At 46.0% G+C, this 25,140-nt stretch overlaps 1 pseudogene across 1 annotated transcript in view; it reads right to left on the bottom strand.

The window, feature by feature from the left end:
- Nucleotides 1-25,140, bottom strand: part of LOC147103270 (uncharacterized) — a 66,300-nt pseudogene that overhangs the window by 4,627 nt on the left and 36,533 nt on the right. The window contains exons 8-16 of the transcript XR_015073005.1: nucleotides 23,953-24,167; nucleotides 19,563-19,678; nucleotides 18,088-18,250; nucleotides 17,101-17,342; nucleotides 16,557-16,682; nucleotides 12,393-12,579; nucleotides 8,205-8,342; nucleotides 7,994-8,074; nucleotides 6,594-6,623 (exon numbers count right to left, since the gene is read on the bottom strand). The product of XR_015073005.1 is annotated as an uncharacterized LOC147103270 (transcript). The remainder of the gene's footprint in view (nucleotides 1-6,593; nucleotides 6,624-7,993; nucleotides 8,075-8,204; nucleotides 8,343-12,392; nucleotides 12,580-16,556; nucleotides 16,683-17,100; nucleotides 17,343-18,087; nucleotides 18,251-19,562; nucleotides 19,679-23,952; nucleotides 24,168-25,140) is intronic.

Here is a 25,140-nt window from a genome sequence, read left to right as displayed (position 1 = left end):
CAGGGTCTGCCTTCTGTTCTTTTGCCAAACCAACAGTCGACTCCCAGGTGTACTGCGTGGAGCTGGGCGCGGGAGAGACAATCTGCCACCAGGTTGTCTTTGCCCGAGACATGTTGTATGTCGGTTGTAAATTCAGATATGTACGTAAGCGGACGTTGTTGCCGTGCCGACCATGGTTCCGCTGTCTTGGCCATCGCAAAAGTACGTGGCTTGTGGTCTACAAAAGCCGTGAATGGGCGTCCTTCCAGTAGGAAGCGAAAATGGCGGAGGGCCAGAAACAATGCCAACAACTCCCTATCAAAAGTACTATACTTGTGTTCGTTCTTCCGCAATTGGCGGCTGAAGAAAGCCAGTGGTTGCCATGTGCCGTTGACCCACTGCTCCTGTACTGCCCCGATGGCATAATCAGATGCGTCAGTGGTAAGGGCAATGGTTGCGCCCGGAAGGGGATGTGCCAACATGGTCGCAGCAGCCAAAGCGTTCTTAGTGTCGAGGAAAGCCTGGGTCCATCTGGGGTGTCCAATCGATCGGGTCTTTGCCCGATTTACCTCTGAGGGCCTCGTACAAAGGTTGCATCAACAATGCCGCCTTGGGGACGAACCGATGATAAAAATTGACCATTCCCAGAAATTCCTGGAGGGCCCTGACGGTCTGAGGAAGAGGGAACGAGGTGACTGCTTCCACCTTCGTGGCCAGCGGGACGGCGCCTTCTGAGGTGATTCTGTGTCCCAGAAAATCAATGCTGTGCAACCCAAACTGGCACTTGGCCGGGTTGATAATAAGGCCATGTTGGCTGAGACGAGAAAAAAGGCGTAATGTGTTCTTTCGTGCTGTTACTGGCAATAAGGATGTCATCTAGGTAGATGAAGATGAACGGCAGATCGCGCAACACGGAATCCATGAGACGTTGGAAGGCTTGTGCTGCATTCTTCAGCCCAAACGGCATACGAAGGAACTCAAAGAGCCCGAAAGGTGTAATGACGGCAGTTTTGGGGACGTCCTGAGGATGCACGGGCACTTGATGATAGCCTCGAACGAGGTATACTTTGGAAAAGATGCAATTCCCTGCCAGATGGGCCGAAAAATCCTGAATGCGAGGAATTGGGTACCGATCCGGTGTAGTAGCCTCATTCAGGCGTCTGTAGTCGCCGCATGGTCGCCATCCGCCGCCCGGCTTAGGAACAATGTGTAATGGCGAGGACCAAGGACTATTCGAACGTCGAATAATACCCAGGCGTTCCATTATATGGAACTCCACCTTGGCGGCCGCGAGTTTACCAGGTTCCAGCCTTCGAGCTCTCGCATAAATGGGGGATCCTGTCGTGGTAATGTGGTGCGCCACACCGTGCCTCGCAACTGAAGAAGAAAATGTGGGCCTGGTGAGCTCAGGGAACTCATTGAAAAGACGAGAGAACCCATTTGGAGATGTGACTGCACAGGCAACTGACCAAGACATCGCGGTGCTTCGGTGGCAGGGGACCGAGTGAAAAGTGGAGGCACTGATTAGCCAGCAGTGTCGGACGTCGACGAGAAACCCATTTGCGCAGAAGAAATCTGCCCCCAGGATGGCCTGTGAGACTTTCGCCGCGATGAACTCCCAAACAAAACGGTGGCCACCAAAACTCAACTGGACCCTACGCTTTCCGAACGTGCGAATGGCCGCTCCATTGGCTGCCTCGAGGGGGTGACCTTGACCGCCGGATTGAAGATCTAGCTTCGACGCTGGTAGGATACTGCACTGGGAGCCAGTAGCCAGTATCACAGAGAAAACGTCGCCCTGACAGGGAGTCTGTAATGTATAGGAGTTTCCCTGCGGACCCGACGGCCATCCCAACTCTGGCGCATCCCTTAGGCCTTTATTGATCTTCTCAGAAACCGCTGGTTTGAGGTAGGTTTTTTTTTGGTGAGAAACTGCAGGGCGGACAGCAATTTCTGGCCTTCGCGCCGAAACGAGCATGGTATGCACACCAGCCTGCAGGAGGAGGAGTCAGATTCCCTCTTGTGGGGGATGGCCGCCTCGTGGCTGCACAAAATGGCTGTGTGCAGGAGCATATTTTATCCGCCTCTGCGGCGAGTTCAGCATAGTTTTGGCACCTCGTGGCTGTACAAGATTGTTGTGAGACGGTGAATATTTTATCCGCTTCCGCGGCGAGTTCAGCACAATCCGTGATCGCGGAATTGGCCAAGGCCGTCTGTACTGGCTCTGGTAGTTGACAGAGAAACAGCTCGCGGAACAGAAAACATTGCGATTCCGAGCCCAAAAGCGTGACCATTTGGCTCATGAGCTCTGAGGGTTTTGAGTCCCCGAGGCCGGGCATGGAGATAAGTCTGTGAGCGCGCTCCGACTTGGGCAGACCGAAAATCTGCAGTAAACGTGCTTTTAAAGCTTCGTACTTGCCATCGTTCGGTGGACTCTCGAGGAGGCGGACGACCCGCGAGGCCGTGGCGCTGTCGAGGGCGGAGACCACGTAATAATAACGGGTCGAATCCACTGCTACTCCCCGGATTGTAAATTGGGCTTCCGCCTGGAAAAACCACGTGGCCGGTTGTTGCTCCCAAAATTGCGGCAGTTTGAGGGTGACGGCGTTCGTGTCCATGATGTAACTTCAACGAAAATTGTTCGAAGAAATCGGGGTCACCAATGTTCCTAGCCGAAGAATTGAGATCGACTCAGAGAATCAAAAACAATAAAATTTAATTAACAAACAAAGCTGTACAGGAAACTGTAGGATACAATGCAAATAGGTCTGGTCTGCTTGAAAGCCTCTCTGGAACTGCTAGAAGGTTCCGAGCTCAACTGCTAGCAGGTTCCGAGCTCTGACGTCATGACGTTCTTCCTGCCGTTGAGATCACGTGACGGACAGCATGACGTCATCACGCGGAGCACAGGAAAGAAGCCCTAGTACAGTTAACAGATACATTAAAGGTGCAGCCCCCAGCTGTACTACATTGCTGTAAAAGGAATTATATACAATTGTCCGTAATCCTCTGGTGGTTCCGCCACACTAGTATATTACCCCCAATCCCATGAGCCCTAATTTTGTTTAATAACCTCTTGTGTGACACCTTATCGAATGCCTTCTGAAAATCCAAATATACACCACATCCACTGGTTCCCTCTTATCTATTCTGCTCGTTACAACCTCAAAAAACTGTAACAGATTTGTCAAACACGATTTCCCTTTCATGAATCCGTATTGAATCTGCCCAATTCTATTATTATTTTCTAAGTGCCCTGTTACCACGTCCTTAATAGATTCTAGCATTTTCCCTACTTCTGATGTCAGGCTATCTGGTCTGTAGTTCCCCGTTTTCTCTCTCCCTCCTTTCTTAAATAGTGGGGTTACATTTGCTACCTTCCAATCCGTGGGAACTGTTCTAGAATCTATGGAATTTTGGAAAATGATAACCAGTGCATCCACTATTTCTATAGCCACCTCTTTCAAAACCCTAGGATGTAGGCCATCAGGTCCAGGGGGCTTATCGGCTCTCAGTCCCATTAATTCCCTCCAGTACTACATAAGAACATAAGAAATAGGAGCAGGAGTAGGCCATACGGCCCCTCGGGCCTGCTCCGCCATTCAATAGGATCATGGCTGATCTGAATCTAGACTCACGTCCACTGCCCTGCCCTCTCCCCGTAACCCCTAATTCCCTTATCTGCTAGGACAATGTCTATCTCCATTTTAAATTTATTTAATGTTGCAGCTTCCACAGCTCTCTGGGGTAGCAAATTCCATAGATTTACTACCCTCTGAGTGAAGAAGTTTCTCCTCATCTCAGTTTTGAAAGGGCAGCCCCTTATTCTAAGATTATGCCCCCTAGTTCTAGTCTCACCCATCAGTGGAAACATCCTCACCGCATCCACCCGATCAAGCCCCCTCACAATCTTATATGTTTCGATAAGATCGCCTTTCATTCTTCTGAACTCCAATGAGTAGAGTCCCAACCTATTCAACCTTTCCTCATACGTCAACCCCCTCATCTCTGGAATCAACCGAGTGAACCTTCTCTGAACCGCCTCGAGAGCAAGTATATCTTTTCTTAAATATGGAAACCAAAACTGCACGCAGTATTCCAGGTGTGGCCTCACCAATACCCTGTATAACTGCAGCAAGACTTCCCTGTTTTTATACTCCATCCCCCTTGCAATAAAAGCCAAGATTCCATTGGCCTTCCTGATCACCTGCTGCACCTGCATACTAACTTTTTGTGTTTCATGTACCAGGACCCCCAGATCCCTTTGTACTGTAGCACTTTGCAGTTTCTCTCCATTTAAATAATAACTTGCTCTTTGATTTTTTCTGCCAAAGTGCATAACCTCACACTTTCCAACATTATATTGCATCTGCCAAATCTCTGCCCACTCACTTAGCCTGTCTATGTCCTTTTGCAGGTTTTTTATGTCCTCTTCACTGACTGCTTTCCCTCCCATCTTTGTATCGTCGGCAAACTTGGATATGTTGCACTCGGTCCCTTCCTCCAAATCGTTAATATAGATTGTAAAGAGTTGGGGTCCTTTACTTTTTACTAATACTAATTTCTTTCAGTTCCTCATTCTCACTAGACCCTTGGTTGGCCACTATTTCCGGGAAGTTTCTTTGCGTCTTCTTCCGTGAAGACAGACACAAAGTACTTGCTTAATTTCTTTGCCATTTCCTCATTCCCCATTATAATTTCTCCTGTCTCAGCCTGTAAGGGACCCACATTTACTTTTGCTAATCTTTTCGTTTTTACATACCTATAGAAGCTTTTACACTCTGTTTTTATGTCTCTCGCTAGTTTACTCTCATATTCTATATTCCCTTTCTTCATCAATTTCTTGGACCCCCTTTGCTGAATTCTAAAATCCTCCCAATTCTCAATCTTACTACTCTTTTTGGCTGTATTATAAGCCTCTTCCTTTGATCTAATATTATCTTTAACTTCTTGTCACATTCTTCCCCCATCCCCGCTGTGCTCTCCATGCTCTTTACTCCCCTCCAAGTTCCTGATCTCCTCTCCACGTCTCTCCTCCCTCTTCCCCCTTCGATCCTCTCGCCCCGATTCCCTCTCTCTCTCCCCACTCTGATCCCACCGCTCTCCCCCGTCCCCTCTCCCCGCCTCCGATTACCTCTCTGCCTCTCCGATTCCCTCGCCGCCTTCTCCTCTTTCTCTCTCTTCCTCCCTCAGATTTCTCTCTCTCTCTGTCTTCCCCCTCCCATCAACGGATCCAGTGACCTTCTCCTTATGGAGTGGAGGAAAGCGTGTCCCACGGTGCAGGCCGCAGCTGTTGGGTACTGCGCATATGCAGCGTCGGTAAACAGCGCGCATGCACAGAAGGGGCTCGGGTGCGCATGCATGGCTGCGGGATACCGTACGCATGCGCAGAAGGCCGCAAAGATGTTCATGCAGATAATCACAGCATTTTATTTCAGCATTGTGAACAAGAGAACGCTGTGATGGTCAGTAACTGAGGGATGGTAAGGTGTGGGATAAATGCTGAAATTGGGGTTGTGGTCACTGGTACCACAGGAAGATCATTCCATCCCGAATATCCTGTCCAGAAAGGGGCTGTTTGGGCTGCATCTTTCCTTCTGTTTCCTCCTCTTCGGCAACCTTCTCTTCTGCGTCTTCCTCCTCTTCTGTGTCCTCCTCTTCCCTCTGCGAGCGGATGTTGTAAATCTAAACTGACAGCATAAAATGCTGGAAATACTCAGCAGGTCAGGCACCATCTTGACCTGAGGCGTCCACTCTGTTTCTCTCTCCACAGATATTGCCTGACCTGCTCAGTATTTGCAGCATTTTCGGTCTTCTCAGAGGCCTTCCTTTACCATCCGAGGCCTTGCAAGCGTCCAGCAGTACTCCCAACACACTAAAAAATGTTTAATATGTATTGCAGCAAGCCACTACAATATCAAAAAAATCTAGTCCAAACTTACCTGAAAGATGCGTGTGTTCCTTTAAGAGGCGCTGACAGCGCCTGAGTCTGCTGAACGCTGCGTTTTCATGGCGAGCTTAGGACCCAGTGCTGAACTCAGTTCTAAGGTCGAAGTTTGCCGAGATGAGGTTATGGTGGCGTGGGTCACCTCTCCCTCATTTAAAATTGCAGGGCCATCACAATTATTGGCAGCACAACCAGACCTTGGAAAATGGCGGACGCCGCGGGACCTGCCACTAGCTGGCGAGAGACTGGCAGCTGCCCTCTTTTTGCTACTTTTGGCGTTAATGGGTGACGTAAAGCCCCCGAATTTTTAGCTCTTTATAATTAGTGGGCAGTTAATGCTTTGGAGTTTTATGTTTCTTTTTCCTTTTGCAAGTGATAAAATTCTTTAATTCTGAATGAAGGGACAGTTTGTGGGGTCCGTGTGTGTGGTGTGCGGGTGTTTTGAGCATAAGTGCGGTTGCAACAAGTGATTGGTAACAGCGGAGCCCAGGAGCCACACGCATGAACCGTGCAAATAATCACAGTGGAGAGAGAGGAAGCGAGTGAGAGAATAGCTCGATATCCGGCAATGATGGTGGACGAGATGATACAGACACAAAGGAAATCTTTTGAGAGGAATCTCACTGAAATTGGCAAAACACCCTTTCACTGAAAGAGTTTTACTAACCTGGTCTCCCTTGATGAGGTTGTCGTAAGTCTGTTATCCCAACACCGGGTGAGAGCACATTGCGTGAAAAAAACAAGAAAATGTGAAGTTAATGTTTTTTGCAAAATAAACAGTTTGGTTTTATGATTATGATGAGGGATATTTTCACATTCTGGGTAGGTTTTAACATGGGGAAAAAAAGGCAATTCATTCCCCCACACTGTACTCGTCCTCAGACATTTGAATCTGGTTCCAAGTCAGGAAATATCTTCTGCTGCTAACTTGATATTTTAGTACAATAGTTCTGTGCTTTTAATAAATCTTCATCATTTCTTATTCCATTCCTAATAAGAACTGCTGTCACTATGGCTCGTTAAGTTAGAAAATGCTAATTAGGGTAACTAGTTTGCTAATTAATTGGATACTTTCTATCTTGGTCCCTTCGGCCTCATGCGGTGTATAACCTCTGCCCGTTACTCTGCAAAGTGCTCAGCGAGTTGTTGTGGTGGATACATCAAGTCTGATCTAACTGGTGGACCCTAGATATAATCCTCAGACAAGTAGAGGAGTCACGAGACTGGTGAACCATCGCCACTCGTTGCTCTGCCAAGGGCACAACTGATGTGGATAAAATAACTTTTATCTTGCAGAAAACAATCCTCGATTCACATTGTACAGTTTTACACTCTACTGATGCTGTTGCACAATAGGTCACATTTAGATGTTAAAAATTTGACTAGAGCTCCCCTTGTTGGCTCAGTTGGTAAACACAGCTGCAGGCCGAGTAAGAGACTACAGGGATCCAAGTTTAATTTCCTGGCTGTGCTGAGTGAACTGATGTCCGCTGGACGGCAGTACGGGTGCTACAATTGGACTCCGCGCCCCTGTGTTAGGGTTTCCACTGCTCATCGCTATCCAGTGTCCCCTGTTGGAAGGGCACATTTCCAAAGTGTGCACAGGATTGAGCACGGCTATCATTCACCCTTTCTGGTGGAAGTCTGCCAACATTCACCATCTAGGCTCACACAAAAGCAACGACCACAAACCAAGATCTAGGAGTGAAAACCGTACCTCATCAAGAAGCCACGACCTTCCGGGAGGGGATAGAAAACTGGAGGAAAGCAAAGTGTACCTGCAGCTACCAACTGAAGCAAATAAACGACCAATGCTGGGAAAATCAGAACTGAAACTATCCTGGAAGATTTTAGTTCGTTCCTGCGTGGGAAGCCCATGTGATGTGGAGTTGGGGAAAGAGAAGGAAGTTAACATGGCACTAGACTATGATAAACTCTCCAGGGTCACAAACTCAACTCCTACCTGCTTGAGACTGATTGAATGAGCAAAACCCATTAATTTATTATCCAAAAAAGCTCATGAAGTTACATATATTACTTATATAAACGAGTTGTTTGAACCAATACCATTAGCTTCCAGAATGATGTTTCCTTTTTCCTGAAGGATGCTTTGTAAACTCAAGTCTCCATCAATTACAAGTGGTGAATCTGCAAAAATAAAGGGATGTGTATGATAAACAGCTGGTATTTGTAACGGTGGATAATGGCCATTAATAAGAACTTTATGCTCACGTTCTCAGGGTGGTTTAGATAACAGATTGTAGTGGTTTTCACTCACCATTTTGCTTGTGTGTGAGGATGAAGGTTTAATCAGGAAACACCTTCTCTACAGCGTCATGGAACCCACTGTAGGTGAGCTCATTGTGAATTCTTTTGACACAGTGTTTCATTTCATTCACTTTGATGTACAAGTACTCTGTCGTAGAACAACACAACTTATAAAGTTATATGAGATACATCTTTCAAAGTGAGGGGACAAATTGATGAAGCTGTAAAAATGTGTGTGGAAGCCTAGGTTTAATAAATAGGGCATAGAAGCAAAGAGGTAATGCTTTGACTGTACAAATGAGTGGCAGGATTGCAGTTGGAATAGTGTGTCCAGTTTTGGGCACCTTACTTTAGAAAGGATGTCAAGGCCGTGGAAAGAGTGCAGAAGAGATTCACTAAAGTGATACCAGGGATGTGCTACTGTGGTGACATTGTTGAGTGTCTCTGTACCTTTAAACTGTGTGTCTGTGTCTGATTGTCCAGGTAATGAAGGTGTATTGTAGGATGATTAGGCCATGTTGTGCCCTGTGAGACACTTCTTGGTGTAACCCTGTGTGCTGTATGGTTCTGTGCCTCTTTCACTCTGCCTGCCTGTGTGTACAATAAGTTGTATGTACAGTCTTGCCTGTCTCTGTGTTGCCAGCCAGCCAAGCAGCCTTGTGTAAGGAGCAGGCAATCTAGCTCTGAATAGAAGTTGCCTGTGAAGATTTTGCATTTTCCCCCTCTGCCCCAGTGTCCCATCAGCAAACCCTCCTTTGATGGAAAAATAGGCAGCAGCACCCTTTCCCTGCCATTGAAGCACTCCCCCTTGCCATTTCCACATCCCTTCGCTTTGCCTCTTCCTCCATGCTGTCGCTCCGTCCCTACTCCATGCCTCTACTCTTGCTCCCTGTTCCACTCCTCCGCTTCCCCAGCCCTCTCTTCCACCCTTCTTCGCCCCATTCCACACTCCATCCCACCCCTCCTCTCACTGTGTCCACCCCTCCCTCTCCCTGCTCCATTTTCCTTCTCCCTCTCTCTCTTCCTCCCTCCCTCCTATTCTCCTCTGACCCCTCTCCACCCTTCTCCTCTCCTCTCCTCTCTTCACATCCCCGCCACACCCAGTGAGGCCCAAATTAGCAGCCGGAACACTCCTCCAACTGAAGGGCAAATAGTCCATCAGCACCCGAGAGAAACAGAAGCTGTAGACATCTCCCCACCTCTGCCGAGACAAACCGCTCCTTGTCCTTTCCAACTCATCTCCCTTTGCCTATTCCGCCCCCCCAACTCTCATTCCCCTGTCCCTCTCCCTTCCTGTCCTCCCTTCCCCCCTTCTTTCTTGCCCTGTCCACTCTCCTCTATCTTTCCTCCTCCCTTCCACTGAACTGCCCCTCCCTTCACCCTCTCCAATCTCACCTAACCCGGCTCCTCTCCTTCCTCCACTCCCACGTTCAGCACTCCAGTCCAACCCTCTGCTCCTCCTCTTTCTCTCCCACCCCATCCTCGCACACCACTATTCCTGCCCTCCTCTCATTCTGGGACCCCATTCCTGCCCTCCTCTCATTCTGTGCCCCCATTCCTGCCCTCCTCTCATTCTATGACCACATTCCTGCCCTCCTCTCATTCTGTGACCACATTCCTGCCCTCCTCTCATTCTGTGACCCCATTCCTGCCCTCCTCTCATTCTATGACCACATTCCTGCCCTCCTCTCATTCTGTGACCACATTCCTGCCCTCCGCTCATTCTGTGACCCCATTCCTGCCCTCCTCTCATTCTGTGACCACATTCCTGCCCTCCGCTCATTCTGTGACCCCATTCCTGCCCTCCTCTCATTCTGTGACCCCATTCCTGCCCTCCTCTCATTCTGTGCCCCCATTCCTGCCCTCCTCTCATTCTGTGACCACATTCCTGCCCTCCGCTCATTCTGTGACCCCATTCCTGTCCTCCGCTCATTCTGTGACCCCATTCCTGCCCTCCTCTCATTCTATGACCACATTCCTGCCCTCCTCTCATTCTGTGACCCCATTCCTGCCCTCCTCTCATTCTGTGACCACTATTCCTGCCCTCCTCTCATTCTGTGCCCCCATTCCTGCCCTCCTCTCATTCTGTGACCACATTCCTGCCCTCCTCTCATTCTGTGACCACATTCCTGCCCTCCTCTCATTCTGTGACCCCATTCCTGCCTTCCTCTCATTCTGTGACCCCATTCCTGCCCTCCTCTCATTCTGTGACCACATTCCTGCCCTCCTCTCATTCTCTGACCACATTCCTGCCCTCCTCCCCAGTTCCTCTCCCAATTCAAGTTCTACACTTCTCTCACTGTCAACCGATTCTTCCCCATTCTCTGCACATCTCCACTTGTGCCACCCTATCATCTCCTCTACCCTCCCCCTTCTCTGCTCTCCTTTCCTCTCCTGCAGCTCTCATCCCTCTTCTCTCCCTCCTGTCTTGGTTTCAATTCCCCATGTGCAACATCATGACAAATCAATTAGTTGAAAAATCAGACGGTGTCTTTTGATCAATGGATCAAATCAATTCTGTTCCTTGATTTACTTTGCAGCCTGCTCCCTTTTCTGTGAAAGAATTGGTTTGCTCCTTTATATAGATTTATATCGTTGACATGTGAAATGCTCATATCTTTCAGTATACATACCACTGTACTTATGACATCTCCTTTGCTGTTTGTAAACATATATTGACAGAAGTTTGATCTACAACTAAGGGGTTAAGACAAGTGTTAGACCTTTTAAGGGGAGGCGTGCAGGTAAAACTGGCCACAAAAGGGCAAATGGGATTCTGGGGGCACTGAATATAAAAGCAAGAATTGATGTAGAATTTGTACAAAATATTTGCTTCATCACAGCTGGAGCATTTTATCCACTTCTGGAATATTGCAGCCACGGAAATGGGACAATGAACATTCGCTAGAAGGATACCAGGATAATTAACATCAGTAGAATGAAGAGGGAAGTTGGAAGAAATATTTTCATACAGAGAGTTATTAGAACATGGAATGCTTTACCACAGGTGTCTATTGAGACGGGCTGTAACATCATTTAAAAATGAATCGGATTAAGTATTTGAAAAGGATTGAAATGGCTCTACCCAGTCACAAATGATATCCTCTGTGACTGTGGCGCATTATCCCTCTTCTTCCTCCTGAACCTGCCTGCAGCCTTTGACATGGTCAAACACACCACCCTCCTCTAATGCCTCTCTGTTGTCTACCTCCAAGAGACTGCCCTCACTTACCGATCAAATCGTAAGCAGAGCATGGCTTCTATTCTAGCCATCGTACCCGTTATCTCCAGAATTCGCCAAGAATCTGTGAACCCTCTTCTCTTCCTTATCTACATGCTGCCCCTTGGCGACATAATACACAGATTTAGGGTCAGCTTCCCCATGTATGCTGATGACACCCAGCTCTACCTCTCCACCACCTCACTTGACCCTTCCACTTCCTGTGTTGTCAGACTGTTGGTCCAACAACCAGTACTGGATGAGCTGCAATTTCCTCCGGTTAAACATTGGGAAGAGCGAAGCCATTGTCTTTAGCCCCCCGTCAACAAACCCTACCCTTGCCGATTCCATCCCTCTCTCTGGCCACTGTCTCAGGCTGAACCAGACGGTTTGCAACTCTGCATCCTAATTGACCCTGAGCTAATCTTCTGGCCTCATACTCTCTTCATCACAAAGATAACCTACTTCCACCTCGGTAACATCACCCAGCTATGCCCCTGCCTTCACCCATCTGCCACTGAAACCCTCATCCATGCCTTTGTCACTGACTCGGGCCTCCTGTGCACCCCCCCTTCATCCCGCCATTGGCCGCAGTACTTCCAGCTAAATCCCTGCACATATCTTTCTCCCTCCCCTCCTTTTAGACCCTCCTTCAAGCCCAACTCTTTGACCAAGCTTTTGATCACCCCATCCATTTTTTAAATCACGCCTCTGTGAAGCACTTTGAGATGTTTTTCTACATTAAAGATGCTATATAAATACAAGTGTTGTCATTGTTGAATAAAAATATTAGTGGTTTGGTTAGTAAGCATCTGACCTGCGAGGCAATATTCAGCATTTGAAGATTTTGGTGTGAGATTACATTAATCCTGATTATTGAAAGAGGGATAACTGTTAGCTCCCTGGGTATGCACCTCCAAACTGTAACATACTCTGTACATGAACTGACTTTACATTGAGAACAAATACAAAGCGTACCTTTATTTTCAGCCTTCAACATTGATTGATAAAGCCTCTCCTTTATCTTAAGGTTTTCCTCATTTCCCACCAGTTCCACCAGTTCCAACACGAGAGGCCATATTTTCCACTTCTCTATGTTGAATTTTATCTCATAGTTTGTCAGTGTTTCTTCAGCATTGTCCACAAATTGGAATTTTTCAGCTTCCTAATTGCAAAAATATCAAATTGTAAAATAAATGTGTGCCTTCACAGAAACATTGAACCCCCAACCAAGACCATGAATGGACAAGTCTTCTTTTGGAGTGAGCTGCTATCACAAGGGATGATAAAAAAGCTAAGCCTAATTAATGAAGCCTTTGAACTCATCCTTCATTAAATGCTTGATAACACAGTGAGGAAGCTGTCCTGAATGCTGGAAGTTGAAGGAGGTCAGTTACCGACATTTCTCAATACACAGACCAACCTGGGTGTCAGTACATGACTGCACATCATATGTCCAAGTTTGTGTTATAATGACTTGAGGAGTATGCCCATGGAAAGTGTGAATGTGGCAAGAATTTCAATTGTATATTGCATCGTAAATGTGTGCCCTACTTAGGTACGGGTTTGCAGGAGATAACATAAAAAGTGTTGTGTAGGTCTTGGCAGTGGTAGGCAGTACGTGAACTGGTTGACAGCAACATTTTGTGGCATGCAATCTTGGGGCCATCTACCCAATAAATGGAAATGTCAGGAATTCTTTCCTTCACCGATTGCTTAAAGTGCACCACCTTCTGCATCTGTTCCCAGGTCCAGGAAGTGGTGTACAGTGTTGCCCCTGGAATGGTTTACTGCTGTCCTCTGGTGACTGTACCTTGAAGTGTCAAACAGGGAAAACCCTCCTTGCACCCACCTCATGGATCTGCACGTCCATTTTGCCAGACATCAAAAATGGGGCTGGTGCTGACCGCTCGGTCACTTGCACACAGACTCCCGTTTCATGGCTCCACATCAGGTCCCCTTTCACTTTGCTTCTGCCTCACAGCCCAGCCTGGCTAAGGCTGATCAATATTTAAAATTCATTTTGATGGCCAAAACAATATTTGTCCCCATATGCATCCACTTAGCTTTGAATTTGAGCCAGTAGCCAGATTTCCTATTTCCCCCATCAGGCTTGCTTCCTACACAAGCCCAAAGCGGCACATTATTCGAGTCGGCTCAGAGCGGAATACTAGTCACATGGCTCAGTGTGCTCCAGGCTCACTTTGCACCAACCGCTAAGAAAAACCTGAACCTAACTCAAAGGGAAATTCCTGAATTTTTAAAAAACCTCAGCATTTCTAACTTCTACAAGTTACTGATATGTTTTCTACAAGTGTGTCGCTCCGTGAGGTGGGTCACCTGGCTCAGGTGGATTGGAATCCAAGATTGGCAGCTAAAACAGAATGATTAATGGTAGGCCTTCAAACAGGAGATAGTTCGGGTACAGACTAGAAAAAAAGACTTGCATTTATATAGCGCCTTTCACGATTTCAGGACGTCCCAAAGCATTTTACAGCCAATGAGGTACTTTTGAAGTATAGTCACTGTGGTAATGTAGGAAATGCGACAGCCAATTTGCGCACAGCAAGCTCCCACAAACAGTAATGTGATAATGACCAGGTAATGTTTCTTTAGTGATGTTGATTGAGGGATAAATATTGTCCAGGACACATTCCCACGAGGGGGAAAGGAAATGTATCCAAACCGAGAGCTCCCTGGATGACTAAAGATATGGAGATTAAAATGAAACAGAAAAAGGCTTGTGATAAATGTCAGGCTCATAATTCTGTAGAGAACCAAGCTGAATACAAAAAGTACAGGGGAGAACTGAAAAAGGAAATGAGAGGCAAAGAGAATGCATGAGAATAGATTAGCGGGTAACATAAAAGAGAACTCAAATGTCTTCTATAAACATATAAATAGTCAAAGGAAGGGTGGGGTCGAATAGGGCGCAAAATGGAGATGATCTTATGGAGGCAGAGGGCGTGGCCGAGGTACTAAATAAGTACTTTGCACCAGTCTTCACTAAAGAGGATGCTGCCAATGTCACTGTAAAGTAGCTGGGAGTAGAGCAATTTGAAAGGATAAATGTAGATAGACCAGGTACTTAAAAGGTTGGCAGCGCTCAAAAGTAGAAAAAAGTCACCCGGTCCGGATGGGATGTATCCTAGGTTACTGATGGAAGTAAGGGTGGAAACTGTGGAAGCTCTGGCCACAATCTTCCAATCCTCCTTAAATATGGGAGTGATGTCAGAGGATTTGAGGATTGCAAATGTTTCACCCTTGTTCAAAAAAGGGTAGAGGGAGAAACCTGGCAATTACAGGCCAATCAGCCTAATGTAGGTGGTAGGGAAATTAGAGACATTAATCTGGAACAAAATTAACTGGCACTTGGAAAAATATGGGTTAATAAATGAAAGCCAACATGGATGTATTAAAGGCAAATTGTATTTGACTAACTTGATTAAGTTCTTTGATGAAGTAACAGAGAGGGTGGATGAGGGTAGTGCAATTGATGTGTATATGGACTTTCAAAAGCTGTTTGATAAAGTGCGACATAATAGACTTTAGCAAAATTGAAGCCCAGGGGATTAAAGGGGTTGTGGCTACAAAATTGGCTAAGGGACTGAAAGCAGAGTGCAGTGGTGAGCAGTTGTTTTCCCAGACTGGAGGGGAATATACAGTGGTGTTTCCCAGGGGTCAGTATTTGGACCACTGCTCTTTTTGATATATATTAATGACCTGGACTTGGGTACACAGGGCATAATTTCAAAGTCTGCAGATGACACGAAACTTAGCGATGTAGTAAACAGTGAGGAGAATAGTAACAGACTACAGGAAGTCTGGTGAAATAGGCTGACACTTGGCAGATGAAATTTAACGCAGAAAAGTGTGAAGCGATTCATTTTGGTAGGATGAGGAGAGTCAATATGAACTAAATGGTATCATTTTAAAGGGGGTGCAGGAACAGAGAGACCTGTGGGTATATGTACACCAGACTTTGTTAAAGAAAAGCAAGGAAGTTATGGTAAACCTTTATGAATCACTAGTTAGGCCCCAGCTGGAGTATTGTGTCCAATTCTGGGCACCACACTTTAGGAAGTGGGTCAAGGCCTTAGAGAGAGGGTGCACAGGAAATGTACCAGAATGGTACCAGGGATGAAAGACTTCAGTTATGTGGCGAGGCTAGAGAAACTGGGGTTGTTCGCCTTAGAGCAGAGAAGGTTAAGGGGAAATTTGACAGAGCAAATAAGGAGCAACTGAAGGATCAGTAACCAGAGGACACAGATTTAAGGTCATTAGCAAAAGAACCAGAGGCGACAGGAGGGGGAAAAAATTTAAGCAGTGAGTTGTTCTAATCTCGAATACACTGCCTGAATGAATGGTGGAAGCATTTTCAATAATAATCTTTTTAAGGGAATTGGATAAATAGTTGAAGGGGTAAAAATTGTTGGGCTATGGGGAAAGAGCAGGGGAGTGAGATTAATTGGAGAGCTCTTTCAAAGAGCCGGCACAGGCACAATGGGCAAAATGGCCTCCTCTGTGCTGTATCATTCTATGATTCTACCTGTTACAACACACAGAATGAATGTTCATATAACAACTTTTCTGTGGCCAAAAGGAATTTTGCCTCAAGTATTTTAGGAAACTACATGATTGTGTTACAGTGAAGGAGGGTCAGGGATAGGGTTACAACAGTCACAGGGAGTGAGGGCCAGGAATAGAGCTAAAATGCTGACAGAGGGGTCGGAGATAGGGCTGCAACATTGTAGCCTTGATTCTATGACAAGTGTTCCCCGAGGATTTGCATCCTATAAGGAGTGTGGAATTACCCCTCATTATTAAAGAGCAAACATCACCTGGGGGTCATTTTAAAAACTGGGAAAAAAAATTAGGTGTCAGATGTTTTGCGATCAGGTTGGGATTGGCTGGAGGATCCAGAGTCTGGGGTCAGGTTTCATTGCACAGGTAAGTGCTTGTACAAATCCTTCGCTGTGATTGGATACAACCTACTATCCTTCATTACCTTTTAGAATTGGATTTTACTGTATTTTTCACTCCACATTTTTTGGTTAGAAAATGATGTTCACTATTTAAATTGAAGCAGCGATGTTCTATATGAATCTGTCAGTGCCCCACCACAGCCAACATTCTCAGTACCTTTGGAGCGATGGAAAGCGAGGTGCCTGCAGTGTCAAAGATCTGTAATCTGTACCAGGAATTTCGATGAACTTCAAATTGTTTCTTAAGCATTAGTTTGTGGTCCTTCTCTATTTTGTCCAATTCCTAATGAGAAAAGAATAAAATTTAAATAAAATATATACAAACGCACAAGCATTCAACATCCTGGTGAGCAGTGCGGGGTCCACAGAGATCGGATTGGTCTCTCAATTTCTGCAGACCTGCCCACTGGAGAGGAGCACCCATCCCTCACAACATGACAGTTCGTGCAACTGTTACTGAAGGCTGGAAGCAGAAGTATTCCTCCATCACTGGACATTGCAAACATTTGATAACATAAAATATCGATAGATATACACTTTTTCAGATTTCTGGTTACATTTTTCATCAAGAAATTTAGATGAAACGTGAGGTACATTTTGAAAACAGTGTTTGTGCAGTTCAATTATACCACAGTATAATGTATATTAAAACAGCTGGCTGTAGAACAGATATAAGTGAAAGGGTGGCATCATACAAGTACCTGTAGCAGTGATCGACGCCTGGGAATCAGTATCACCTTGAGTGTTAGCCTGAAATCAACATAAGAGCGGCCTACTGGCTTGTAGAGTAGAAAATACGCTTTATGAGATATCAGATTTCGAAGCATCTTCTCCAGAGTCACAAAGGGTGAGCAGGAATTCACTAACACAACAGCGTGCTTTTCAGTTACAGCAAGTGGGACAAGAAGTTCCAGATTTTCATCCACAATGTGTCCGACTCGAACTGTTACAAAATAAAGTCTAAAAATGTAAATATTTACATGCCATTTTAGTGCATACTTCCAAATATTACACTATAAATATTTTAGGGTTCTAGATGGAAAAAAATGTCTTAATCCAGTTGACATGGACTTGTAGCGCAAAATTGCGCCAATTGTGCATTGATTGTAAGTAAATAGTTGGTCTCACTCAAAGACCGCAGGACGGTTGGTTTGGGAAATGACAAATATCCACCGGGCACTCAGTCCCCCAAGCATTCGGCAGGCGCACTTGCTCTTATGAAGTTGGTGCTGGGCCATATTGTTGAGTCAGAATGCTGGGAGCTCCAAGTGTCCCGACACACCAAGGCAACCCTCTCCTGATACACCAAGGCCCGCCCCCCAGCCCCCCCGACACGCCAAGGCCCGCGCCCCACCACACCAAGGCCCGCCCCCCAGCCCACCAAGGCCAGCCCCGCAACCCCCCCGACACACCAAGGCCCGCCCCGCACCCCCCCCGACACACCAAGGCGCGCCCCCAGCCCCCCGACACACCAAGGCCCGCCTCGCAGCCCCTACTCCCACTCCCGACACACCAAGGGCTCAACTGTACAGGCCCTATAGAATCACAGAGCTTTACAGGATAGAAGGCCATTCAGCCCAGCACACTTGTGCTGGCTCTCAAGGAGCTATTCATTCCCTGCCTCAAGGAGATTGGAAAAATGCAGAGTTGAAGAGCATATGTTTTATTTTAGTTTGACAACACTATACCTGAGGAGTGCTCCAGCAGGTGCCGGTACGTCTGTGGCCAGGCTCTGATTATGCTGCTGCTGGTTTTGACCCAGCTGAACATCGCGGCTTCAAGTGCAAAGTCAGTAAATATCAGATCCACCGCAGAGTCGTATTCCCCCCTCACCAGAAACTCGTACAACGTCTAGAATCATTACAGAAAAATTGTTTAGATCAGTGAAGGGATTTGTTTTTTTGCAGGTTTAGAAATTCGTGCCACACAAGTGACTTAAGACTGAATTAAATAACAATAAAAGTTGTCCATCTCCGTTCAAAATATATTTTTAAATTCTCAAATGGTAGAGACAGCTCAATGCACAGACGTGTCCCAAATTAGAATATGGAAAAAGTCAGCCAGGGTCCCACTCCGAGACAAATATTTGAAGCAGAGGAAGATACAGAGCTATGGTGAGAAAGTGGGGCAGCGGGATTTGTTTTTGATTGCTCTAGCATAGACCCAGTACTGACACTACGGGCCGAATGGGATCTGTCTGTGCCGTAACTTCTAAGCTTCATGACCACTGCTGAGTGGGTTCTTCTGCAAAGTGCATGTCTGTTGGCATTAGTCAAGGACAGAATTGTGCTTGGTTCTGATGCCTTCCACAGTTGAACAGCCTACCAATAATCATTGACCCGGCTCACAGGAGGAATGGGTGAGGCACTAGAAGGGTGTTGGTGCCTGTATCTGTGAAAATTGCAGAGTTCCTGGTTCAGTGTACAGTTAATAATTCTTGTGAAATGCAGTCAGTTGATAAAGTGAGGAATATTATTTATGTCAGCAGCCAGTTAGAGATAATAGGCGTTTTTCCACACCTGTAGTTTTATGTTGAGAATTAATGCACAAGAAGCATGTTTGTTGATATTTCAAGAATAGTGAGGATTGTAATTACAGTAAATATCCTGTTTGCACTGAATACTGTGCATTTGTCTGATTTATAGTCTGAATGAAATACTACACCCATCGTCAGCAAATGGTGTATTCAGGCTTCCCATTCTATTCAATCTTTTCACGTAAAGAAATTGAGGATGCAACTTGGTTGAAATCAATTTTTTTTTTTTTTTAATTGAGATCTTTCGACTCTTGATATCAAAGACAACATAAGCTATTGGGGGCAAATTCATTGCTCCTGCTCTGCCAGTGGGAAGCCTGATTGGACCAGAGGATGGGTCATAGACAGGGACACATCCTAGGGTTGATTCTGTGCCCTGCGCGCCTATCAAGTGAGGCTCCCTGTAGGGAGCGCACAATCACTGGATAAAGCCTGGGTTCAGTTACAATTACAATCTTTCTCCATGGGTTTCCTTTTGTAATCTGGAAACACAATGATGAAATAGTTGCGAAGTACAAGAGAATTAACCCCACTATATATAATGTGGTAAAATTTCACAGATCACATGCCAACACATAAACAAACAGATATTACAGTACATTAATAAAGTAGAATTTACAAGACTACCTCTTGTTTTTCTTCTGGAAGAAAATTAGACAGCTGTGCAACAAAGAAGTCCAGGGACATCACTGCAGAGAGAGCACGGAGACTTTCCCCCAGGAACGATGCACTTACAGATTCCTCTGTGGAGTAAAAGGTCAGCCACAGTGAACACCACAGTTCCAATCAACACAAACTTCATAAAAAAACTAGAAATGTTCACCGAGTCAATTCGTCATGGTGCACTTGGTGAAATTAGTCAATGTTTTTTTTAACCCTTTCAGCGCACATCTAGCAAGGGTCAAGTTGCGTTAGGATATACAGAGCAGCCAAATCAACCATTGTAATACGAATTTAAAAAAACATCAATAACCCATAGTCTGTCCAGCTGAGGAGCCTTTAAACTGGAGTGCTAATAGAGGCAGTAAGGGGTAAAGAAACCTGCTTCACTGAGAAGACCCTTCAGGTGATAGTTCAGCAGAAGGAAAAGACGAAATGCCCTTGACAACTATATATCGTATTGACTGTCACTCATCATCCATTGCTGAAAAGAGGGTGGTATGTCTGAACAAGAGCAGCAGGCAGCCCATCTTCAATGCGAGACCTCTGTAGCTGCAACCCACAGCCTTAGGTCCATGAAGTTGAGTATTTAGAACAGTAAGTTCCCCTGCCCGTCAGCATGGGGTCCAAATAAGTGCCTCTCTGTCTCATACAGGTTGGCATGTTCAGATATCTTCGCAATCTTGGAACATCCGGAGTATCAATTTACGCACAGATATGGAAATGAATAATACGGACTCTACTTCTCTAACTTCACAGGTACGGTAGCATAGTGGTTATGTTACTGGACTAGTAATCCAGAGGCCTGGGCTAATGACCTAGAGACGCGAGTTCAAATCCCACCATGGCAGCTGAGGAATTTAAATTCAGTTAATTCAATAAATCTGGAATAAAAAGCTAGTATCAGTAATGATGACCATGAAACTACCGGATTGTCGTTAAAAACCCATCTGGTTCACTAAAAATCTGCCGTCCTTACCTGGTCTGGCCTATATGTGACTCCAGACCCACAGCAAAGTGGTTGACTTTTAACTGCCCTCTGAAATGGCCCAGCAAGCAACTGTTGTACCAAACCGCTACGAAACACAATAAAAAGAATAAAACCGGACGGGCCACCTGGCATCGACCTCAACTTTGGACATGACAAGGGCACACCCAGCCCAGTTGACCCTGCAAACAAAGTCCTCCTCACTAACAGCTGGGCACTTGTGCCAAAAGTGGGAGGTGTCCCACAGACTAGTCAAGCAACAGCCTGACATAGTCATACTCACAGAATCATACCTTTCACCAGCAGGACAGACCCACCAGAGGTGGCGGCACAGTGGCATACAGTCGGGAGGAAGTGGCTCCCAGTCCTCAACATTGACTCCAGACCCCATGAAATCTCATGGCTTCAGGTCAAGCATAGGCAAGGACCCTCCTGCCGATTACCACCTAGGTTCTGCAGCAGGTGGCGAGAGAACCAGCACGAGGGAAAAACCTCTTTGACCGCATCCTCACCAATCTACCTGTCGCAGATGCATCTGTCCATGACAGCTTTAGTAGCAGTGACCACTGCACAGTCCTTGTGGAGACGAAGTCCCGTCGTCACACTGAGGACACCTTCCATCGTGTTGTGTGGCACTGCCACCGTGCTAAATGGGATAGATTCAGAACAGATCTAGCAGCTCAAAACTGGGCATCCATGAGGTGCTGTGGGCCTTCAGCAGCAGCAGAATTGTATTCCACCACAATCTGTAACCTCATGGCCTGGCATATCCCTCACCCTACCATTACCACCAAGCCAGGGGACTGACCCTGGTTCAACGAGGAGTGCAGAAGAGCATGCCAGGAGCAGTATCAGTCCGCTTAATCGACAGTCCATCCACCACCTTAACCATCCACTCCTTCCACCACTGGTGTACTGTGGCTGCAGTGTGCACTATCTACAGGATGCACTGCAACAACGTGCCAAGGCTGCTTTAATAGCACCTCCCAAACCCGCAGCCTTGGAGATGATGGTATTCTCATGCAGCTGCTGCCCACCTAGAAGGACAAGGGCAGCAGGTGCATAAGAACACCATCACCTCCAAGTTCGTATCCAAATCACACACCATCCGGACTTGTACATATATCACCATTCCTTCGTCGACGCTGGGTCAAAATCCTGGAAATCTTGACCTACATACTATTGCATAGTATTACATAGCATTTACAGCACAAAACAGGCCATTCGGCCCAACAGGACCATGCCAGTATTTATGCTCCAACTGAGCCTCCTCCCAACCTCCTTCTTCTAACCCAATCAACGTATCCTTCTATTCCTTTCTCCCTCGTGTTTATCTAGGTTCCCATGAAATGCATCTATGCTAGTCGCCTCAACTACTCCCTGTGGTAGCAAGTTCCACATTCTAACCACTCTATGGGTAAAGAAGTTTCTCCTGAATTCCCTATTGGATTTATTAGTGACTATCTTCTATCTATGGCCCCTAGTTTTGGACTCGCCCACAAGTGGAAACTTATTCTCTACATCTACTCTATCAAACCCTTTCATAATCTTGAAGGCCTCTATCAGGTCACCCCTCACTCAGCCTTCTCTTTTCTTGAGAAAACAGCCCCAGCCTGTTCAATCTTTCCCGTTCTGGCATCATTCTAGTAAATCTTCTTTGCGCCTTCTCCAGTGCCTCTATATCCTTTTTATAATCTGGAGACCAGAACTGTTCATAGTACCCCAAGTGTGGTTTAACCAAAGTTCTATCCAAGTTTAAAATAACTTCTCTGCTTTTCAATTCTATCCCTCTAGAAATGAACCCTGGTGCTTTGTTTGCATTTTTTATGGCCTTATTAACCTGCATTGTTACTTTTAGTGATTTGAGTATCTGTACCCCCAGATCCCTTGGCTCCTCCACTACATTTAGGCACATATGGCCTCCTTATACTTCCTACCTAAATGTACCACCTCACATTTATCTACATTAAAATGCATTTGCCAATTACATGCCCATTTTGCAAGTTTATTCATTTCTTTCTATATTTTGTCGCAGTCTTCCTCGGTATTAACTACACCTCCCAATTTGGTGTCGTCTGCAGATTTTGAAACTGTGCTTCCAATTCCAGAGTCCAAATCGTTTATGGAAATGGTGAACAACAGCACTGATAATTGTGAAACGCAGCTTCCCATCTTTTACCAGTCTGAGTAACTACCTTTAACCCCTACTCTCTCTTTTCTGTTTTGTAGCCAGCTTGCTATCCAAACAGCACTGTGGGAGTATCTTCACCACACGGTCTGCGGTGGTTCAAGAAGATGGCTCACCACCATCTTCTCAAGGGCAACCAGGGACGGGCAATAAATGCCAGCCTGGTTAGCAATGCCCATTAAAAAAAGATCTTGCTGATGAAGAAATCCATTAACTCCTTGCATAAATCAGCGATTGTGTTCCTGTCGATTATTCTTCACTGGGGCCTTCCTTGCTGGGTGGTGCATTTACCAACTGAGTCACTGTTGAAGTTAGATGAAGTTAACAGAGTGATTAAATGTAGCCCAAACTGAATGTGGCCGTAGATTGATCGGGCATTTTACTCCAATCCTTTTATCTTGTGGTTCCCTCATTACTGCTGTTGTCCCTGTAGGAGTTTCAGTATATCCCCGTCTTCAGCATTAGTGTTTATCCTTTGACAAAGGGACATGTTAGGCACCTCATGGATGACTTCAAATGCAATAATTTTAGTGATATAAACTGCAGGGCTGTGTTTCAAAGAGTTTTTCCATCTCCGAAGCAGTTCAAAAGGCAGATCCAGAAAATTGGATATCTAAGAGTGAGTGGCATTTCCACCCATATTTTAGCATTTTATGGATGTTTAGCTTCGGAGACCTGAACAGGCGGAGCAGGCTTTGACTCAATAGTATCACCCTCGTCTGGTATCACCCGCGTGGCATGATTGGGGGCGCGTGGCATGGCTGAGTTAGCCGATTTCAGCAGAGGCAGCGATTAGCCTTCGTGTGCTGGTCTATGGAGGTTGAAGATCTTGGATAAAAACAGCTGAAAATGGGAGCTACCTAAGGTGTTAAGTAAAGTGAATCAGGGCATCAAGGGTTATTTTATCATCCCAGCAGATCGGAGTAAACAGCAGAAAACGTCAACATTTATCACAAAATCGGCCGTATCACTCAAGTCATAATGATACCTAGGGTGCCAACAGTGCAAATGCCAGAAACCGTGGGTATCAATATTCTGGTTGAAGCATCTAACTCAGGCCAGGGCTGATGCAATTGCTCGACACCGAACAAACACCGGGTACAAATACAGCATGGGGATCATTCTGAGCACTCGTCTGCCCCATTTTGAACAACACAATATTCATCTATAAAAGCACTTACGAGCAGATGCGTCGCTAGGAAGGTACAAGAGCACTTCTGCTCCCTTGACAGGCGTGTGCACATCATACACTGGGCCAAGCAGCGAGACCGCCTGAAGAAAACTCTCAAACTCCTTTCCGCTGATTTCTTTTATTGTGGGACAGTCATGTCCTTTTTTATAAAAAGCTACAAGTGATTCTGTTTCACCCACTTTTAATTGTTCAATGTGCTGGTATCTGAATAAAAAGAAATATCAAACATTAACATATAAACGGGGGCCACATAATGCTTCAGCGCAATTCAAAGTCAGCAAATTTACAGAGGTAACAGACATCAAAATATATTTTCTGAAGTTCCAGAACGGTACAATATGCTCATAAATCGAGTGTCTGTGGTATAGTACGAAACCCTCAGCATTACATTTAATTCTGCTTGATCACATTCTCACTTCTTTTGCCAGGTATAAAAATAGCAGTTTCTCAATTGTCAGACTGTAAACTGCTTTGGGCACTGACATCACCCAAGTGTCAAAGCCCAAAAAATAGCACGGCTCACCTGGCGGACCCAAGCTCAGGGAACAAAGCAGAATGTAGGCCAGAGGCTACCGGCAGCAGTTAAATCCATCCAAGGACGTCACTGAGCGGCTGCTGGACACTCTTGGGGTGGGGGGGGGGGGGAAAGAGAGTGAACAGCCAGAGGTCGTTGTCCATATCGGTACCAACGACATAGGCAGAAAGAGGGATGAGGTCCTGCCGGCAGAGTTTAGGGAACTAGGAGAGAGATTAAAAAGCAGGACCTCAAAGGTAGTAATCTCCGGATTACTCCCGGTGCCACGTGCTAGTGAGTACAGGAATAGGATAGAACAAATGAATGCATAGCTGGCGAGATGGTGCAGGAGGGAGGGCTTTAGATTCCTGAGGCATTGGGACCGTTTCTGGGGAAGGTGGGACCTGTACAAGCCGGACGGGTTACACCTCAACAGAGCCGGGACCAATATTCTCGCAGGGAGGTTTGTTAGTGCTGTAGGGGAGGGTTTAAATCAGCTTGGCAGGGGGTTGGGCACCAGCATATAGGAGTAGAAAAGGGGAATAAGGTGCATAAAAGAGTGAGTGTGTTGGATTGTACGAGAGAAGATAGTACTAGAGGCGGTAGTAGTATCATATTAGATAGGAGCAGACTAAGAAAAATTCAAAAATGGGTTTAGAATGC

The sequence above is a fragment of the Somniosus microcephalus genome, chromosome 20 (genome assembly GCF_052327205.1).
Source record: "Somniosus microcephalus isolate GS21.2 chromosome 20, FLI_Smic_1.0, whole genome shotgun sequence".
Taxonomy (NCBI): domain Eukaryota; kingdom Metazoa; phylum Chordata; class Chondrichthyes; order Squaliformes; family Somniosidae; genus Somniosus; species Somniosus microcephalus.
Note: the sequence above shows the minus strand (reverse complement) of the source record. Positions and strands in the feature narration are given on the sequence as shown.